The sequence below is a fragment of the Aotus nancymaae genome, unplaced genomic scaffold (genome assembly GCF_030222135.1).
Source record: "Aotus nancymaae isolate 86718 unplaced genomic scaffold, 86718_ANA_hifiasm-v0.15.2.pri h1tg000059l, whole genome shotgun sequence".
NCBI lineage: Eukaryota > Metazoa > Chordata > Mammalia > Primates > Aotidae > Aotus > Aotus nancymaae.
In genome coordinates this window covers 4,910,874-4,916,907 of record NW_026988473.1, presented here as the reverse complement: position 1 = coordinate 4,916,907, position 6,034 = coordinate 4,910,874, and positions in this window count along the sequence as shown.

Genomic DNA, 6,034 nt, shown 5'->3' with positions numbered 1-6,034 from the left:
ACTGGGGTTGGGTTAGTAGGTGGAGACAGCTCATTACCTGGAAGGAATAGGCTTCAGGAGAATTTGAAAACATTGGGAAGGCTCCATTCAGGGAGGCAGGCTGATAGGACAGCCGTTCAGAAAGTGCTTGTTGGAAGGAATTGAGAGATCTGCCTTCCCTCCATGCCTTGATTATCCAAGGCCAGGGGCAGTGCTGTGCTCACCAACGGATTATTAAATTAATAATAGTAGACCGGGTTGGGTGGCTCACTCCCGTAACCCCAGCACTTTGGGAGGCTGAGGCAGAAGAATCGCTTAAGCCCAGGAGTTTGAGACCAGCCTGGGCAACATAGCTAAACCCCTGTGTCTACTAAAAAAAAAAATGTTTAAAAAGATTAGCAGGGGCCGGGCGTGGTGGCTCATGCCTGTAATCCCAGCACTTTGGGAGGCTGAGGCGGGTGGATCACGAGGTCAAGAGATCGAGACCATCCTGGTCAACATGGTGAAACTCCGTCTCTACTAAAAATACAAAAAATTAGCTGGGCATGGTGGTGCGTGCCTGTAATCCCAGCTACTCAGGAGGCTGAGGCAGGAGAATTGCCTGAACCCAGGAGGCGGAGGTTGCGGTGAGCCGAGATCGTGCCATTGCACTCCAGCCTGGGTAACAAGAGTGAAACTCCGTCTCAAAAAAAAAAAAAAAAAAAGAAAGATTAGCTGGGCCTGGTGGTACATGTCTGTGGTCATTTGAGCCCAGGAGTTTGAAGTTGCAGTGAAGCTATGAATGCACCACTGCACTGCGACCTGGGTGACAGAGCTTGTCTCAAAAAAAAAGAAAAAGGAATTAATAGTAAATATAATTGCCACCATGAATTAAGCCTGTGTGATGTCCTAGGCCCTGGCTGTTACTTTACGTGTATGATCTCATCTGCTCTGCTGTTCACCATATGCTCAAGAAGGAGGTTCTATTAATATCCCCATTCTTAAGGGAGAGGAGACCAAGGCTACGTGCCTAAGTGCTGTGGAGCGAATGAATGAAAAAGCATTAAGATTCAGAAATCATAAAAAGGGGCCGGGCGTGGTGGCTCACGCCTGTAATCCCAGCACTTTGGGAGGCTGGGACGGGTGGATCCCGAGGTCTAGAGATTGAGACCATCCTGGCCAACACGGTGAAACCTTGTCTCTACTAAAAATACAAAAATTAGCTGGGTGTGGTGGCACATGCCTGTAATCCGAGCTACTGAGGAAGCTGAGGCAGGAGAATTGCTTGAACCCAGGAGGCAGAGGTTGCAGTAAGCTGAGATCGCACCACTACACCCCAGCCTAGGCAACAGAGCAAGACTCCATCTCCATAAAAAAAGAAAAGAGAGGCCGGGAGCGGTGGTTTTTGCCTGTAATCCCAGCATTTTGGGAGGCCGAGGCAGGCAGATCGCTTGAGGTCAGGAGCTCGAGACCAGCCTGGCCAACATGATGAAACCCTTTCTCTACCAAAATATACAAAATTTAGCCGGGCATAGTGGTGCATGCCTGTAATCCCAGCTACTGGGGAGGCTGAGGTGGCCAGAGTCACTTGATCCCAGGAGGCGGACGGAGGTTGCAGTGAGCCGAGATTGTGCCACTGCACTCCAGCCTGGGTGACAGAGTGAGACTCCATCTCAAAAACGAAAAAGAAAAAACACCCACTTCTCCTCCTTCCATAGGTGGTGGCTATAGAAGGGAATATTCTATTGGTCCAAGAAAAGTTGTCCTTTCTAGGCCCATGAGGCTACTCTGGGAATCTGCTCTCCTCCAGTGAGGGAGACCCCGGGGTCAGGCTGCACTCACATCTGTCTCTTGTAACTTAACTGGTTGGCACATCCGTCTCTTAGAAGTTGGTACCTGCAGGTCCATTCCTGAGCCGCAATGCCCAGTGCCGTGTGTGTGCCATGCAGAAGATTAGACAGGACTGAGAGGACGCAAAGATACTTCCCCAGACAAGCTCCGCAGAAAACCAACTCCAGAGACAGTCATTCCCCAACCTAGCCTCAGAGTAGATGCTTAAGGAGTGAGCAAAAAATCCTGGCACAGTAAAGGGGATGATATTCTCTTGGGAGGAAAGGTGGTGTTGGGAGCCCCATGGGCATTCTGCCACGAGATCCCAAGCCCCACTTAAAGTCCAGCAGTTTTATATACATATGTGAATTTTTTTTTTTTTTGAAACAGTATCTCACTCTTGCCCAGGCTGGAGTGCAGGGGCGTGATCATGGTTCACTGCAACCTCTGCCTCCCGGGCTCAAGCAATCCTCCCACCTCAGCCTCCCCAAGTAGCTGGGATTATAGGCTCATGCCACCATGCCCAGCTAATTTTTCTATTTTTGTAGAGATGGAGTTTCACCATGTTGCCCAGGCTGGTCTTGAACTCCTGGGTTCAAGCAATCTGCCTGCCTCTACCTCCCAAATTACAGGTGTGAGCTCCTGCACCTGGCCTAGGTCCAGCAGCTCTAACAAATACACTGGCCCTGGACACTGCATTCAGGGGCTTCTTCTACTGAACAACTGGATTCCAGTCAACTCAAGAGGTCAGGATTCCTCCCCATAGAGAGAAAACGGGGAGGGCCAGGCTTTGCCCAGGGCTGAGCTCCCTAATCTAAGGTGGGGGATCTTTCTTTCCAAAGGCGGTGACGATAGAAGGGGATATTCTCTTGGTCCAAGAAAAGTGGGATCTTTCTCTCACTTTAGATTACATGAAACCTCATCAGGCAAACAGTGTGCTCTAGGCCCCAGGGGCCCTGAGGAGCCTCTCCCTACCCCCAGGGATGGGCCACCCTCTGAGGTGAAGAAAGGATCACGGAGGTGGCCTGGGGGCTGTGACTTTTGACTTGGTCCTGGGTGGAGGGCTTGGGTTTTATCAGAGGGAAGGGCTTTCACGCAGGAAGAGAGGCCATCCCTTAAGGCTGGGTGGAGCTGGAGGGAGGCAATCCCAGGAACATGGCAGGGAACTGGGTGTCAAGGCCAGAGGAGCTCCTCCAGGTAGCCCCAGGCAGCCAGGAGAACAGGGGGATCTGGACATACCTGAAAAAATAAACTTCATCTATAAAAACACGAAACTTCATCTATAAATACGATACTGTTGGCCGGGCGTGGTGGCTCACACCTGTAATCCCAGCATTTTGGGAGGCCGAGGCGGGCAATCACAAGGTCAGGAGGTGGAGACAATCCTGGCTAACACGATGAAACTGGTCTCCACTAAAAATACAAAACATTAGCCAGGCGTGGTGGCACATGCCTGTAGTCCCATCTACTCCGGAGGCTGAGGCAGGAGAATGGCTTGAACCCGGGAGGCGGAGGTTGCTGTGAGCCAAGATTATGTCACTGCACTCCAGCCTGGGTGACAGCAAGAGAGTCTGTCTCAAAAAAAAAAAAAAAAAAAATACCGTTGAATTGTGCTACTAAAATGGGTGACTTTTTTCGTTATGTTTTGAACATATATCTGTAGTTGCATATAACAGAATCTAGTGCATTTTGTTTAACTTGTGGTAAAAGCCACACATGGTGGCTCACACCTGTAGTCCCAGCACTTTGAGAGGTCAAGATGGGAGGATCGCCTGAGCCCATGAGTTAGAGACCAGCCTGGGCAACATGGTGAAACCCTGTCTCTACAAAACATACAAAAAATTAGCCAAGAGTTCTGGTATGCGCCTGTGGTCCCAGTTACTCGGGACTGGGGCTGAGGTGGGAGGATTGCTTGAGTCTGGGAGGCAGAGGTTGCAGTGAACCATGATTGAGCCCCTGCAAAAACAAACAAAAACACTGGCTGCGGCGGCTCACGCCTATAATCCCAGCATTTAGGAGACCAAGGCGAACAAATTGCTTGAGCTCAGGAGTTTGAGACCAGCCTGGGCAACATGGTAAAACCCTGTCTCTATCAAAAACACAAAAATCAGCCTGGCATAATGGCGCACGTTTGTGGGTCCAGCTACTTGGGAGGCTCAGGCAGGAGGATTGCTTGGGCCCAGGAGGTGGGGGTTGCAGCAGTGAGCTGAGATGGTGCCACTGCACTTCAGCCTGGGTGACAGAGACTCCGTCTCAAAAAAAAAAAAAAATTTTCAACCTCGCAGCCCCCAAGTGACACTGTGCGTATTTTGAGACCCAGTTCAAATGCCAGCACTTCAGAAGTCTTCTTCTTCCTTCCAGAAGTCTTATGCCTCTCCTCTCCTCTTCAGTCCCCCAGTTCTCAAATGGAGCACCTCTGTTTTTGGTTTTTGTTTTTTTGCTTTTGAGACAGGGTCGCTGTCACTCAGGCTGGAGTGTGACAGCACAATCATGGCTTACTGCAGCCGCTAACTCCTGGGGTCATGTGATCTTCCCACCTCGGCTTCTCAAAGTATTGAGATTGCAGGTGTAAGCTATTACACCTGGCCTTAGCACTTCCTTTATATAAAACACCAGTCCTGTGTGGTCAGTGTCGCCTTGAGACAAGGGCACTGGTACCCAAGGGGCTTGTGGAGGTGGGCTGCAGCCAGCTGGGAGGTGGAGGCCTGGCCCCTGGTCCCAACTTTTGATGACACGCTGTGTGACTCTGGGCAAGGCTCTTCTCCTCTCTTGGCCTCCGGGTCCTTGCCTGGCTGCAGAGGCTCTGTGTTAAAACATGCGCTCTGAATGAAGAGACCTCCCCCAAACAGGCTTTGTATGAGCAACAAGGCTGTTTATTCACCCAGGTGTGGGCAGGCTGAGTCCAAAAAGAGAGTCAGTGGAGGGTAGTGGGATAGGAGTTGGTTTTATAGGTTTGGGGTAGGCAGCGGAAAGTTGCAGAAGTTACAGTTCAGGGCGGCTTTTCAGACAAGCTGGGAGGGGGTGTCATAGGGTCTGGAGTCAGGAGGTTGACCAAGGTCGGTTACAAAGTCCAGTTGCCTTATCAGTTGAGGTGGGAATAAGGAACAATAGAAGAATGTCTCAAAGTTCATTAGGCGCCACAGGGGTTGTCATTCCTTCTCCTTTTGTGGTTTTCCAGTTACTTCAGACTTTCTAGTTCCAGGAGGCCATCCAGAGGTGTATGTGCCGGTCACGGGGGTCGCCACAGCTCGACCTGGGGTATGGCCTATGGTGCAGCCAGTTCAAAGAACTTTGCACTGTGGGCCTGTCCTCCCTCAGCTTGTTCAGGGATGCAGAAGAGGTGGGCAAGGAGGGAGATCATGGATTCCCACTGGACAGACAAGGACACCAAAGGCTGGATAGGCAAGGCTTGCCGGAGGTTCCTGAGCAAGCAGAGCACTTGCTGGGTCTTTGGTGCTGGAGTCCTGGCCCCCAGCCTGGTGAACCGCAGCCCTCGGTGCAGGCCTCTGCCTTCTGTTGCTTTGGTAGGTGGGCACCTTTTGGGCACCCAGGCTTCCTCTGCAACCGGGAGGATGGCTGGGCGGTTCCCCTGGAGCACCAAGTGGTCACCAAGGCCCAAAGAAGGATGAGGCAGACTCTGAAAAGGGTCCTAGCCCCCTCCCTGACCTCCTTATCCAGTCCCATCACCCTTTTCTGCTGCTCACCAAGGACCAGTTGCTCATTCAGGCAACACTTCAGTGTGATTTCTCAGCAGTGCAGGGGGATGGAGTTCAGGGCTATAAAGAGTGTTGGGGCCCAGGGTCCTAGAAAGCGGGCCCAGGACTGCAGGCTGGGAACTTTTGGTCAGCATGCCAAACTCCTGGACTCCCACCTGTGCCTTGCATCCCAGCAGCAGAATTTTGAGCAAGAGATACTGTCCCAGCCAGCACATCGCAGGGCCCGGGGGGTCTGAAAGGTCCATCCGGGAAGGGCAGGCTGCCTGGGGTGAGGTGGCAGCTCCAAGAGAGAACCTCCTCCTCTTGTGCTTTGCCACTCCAGGACTGGCCCTTTAAACCCGAGACCATGATGTCACCACAGACAGCAAGGGACGGGAGGGGGACTGCAGGCCTGAGGATGGACTGCATTTCCCAGCAGCCTCTGGTGAACCACGCCCCTCCCGGCAAGCACTGACTCAGCCCAGACTTTTAACTAGTCCAGTGCTGGTTTCCAAGGGGTTTTTAAGTATCTGGTAGTTCTGGGGTTCCTA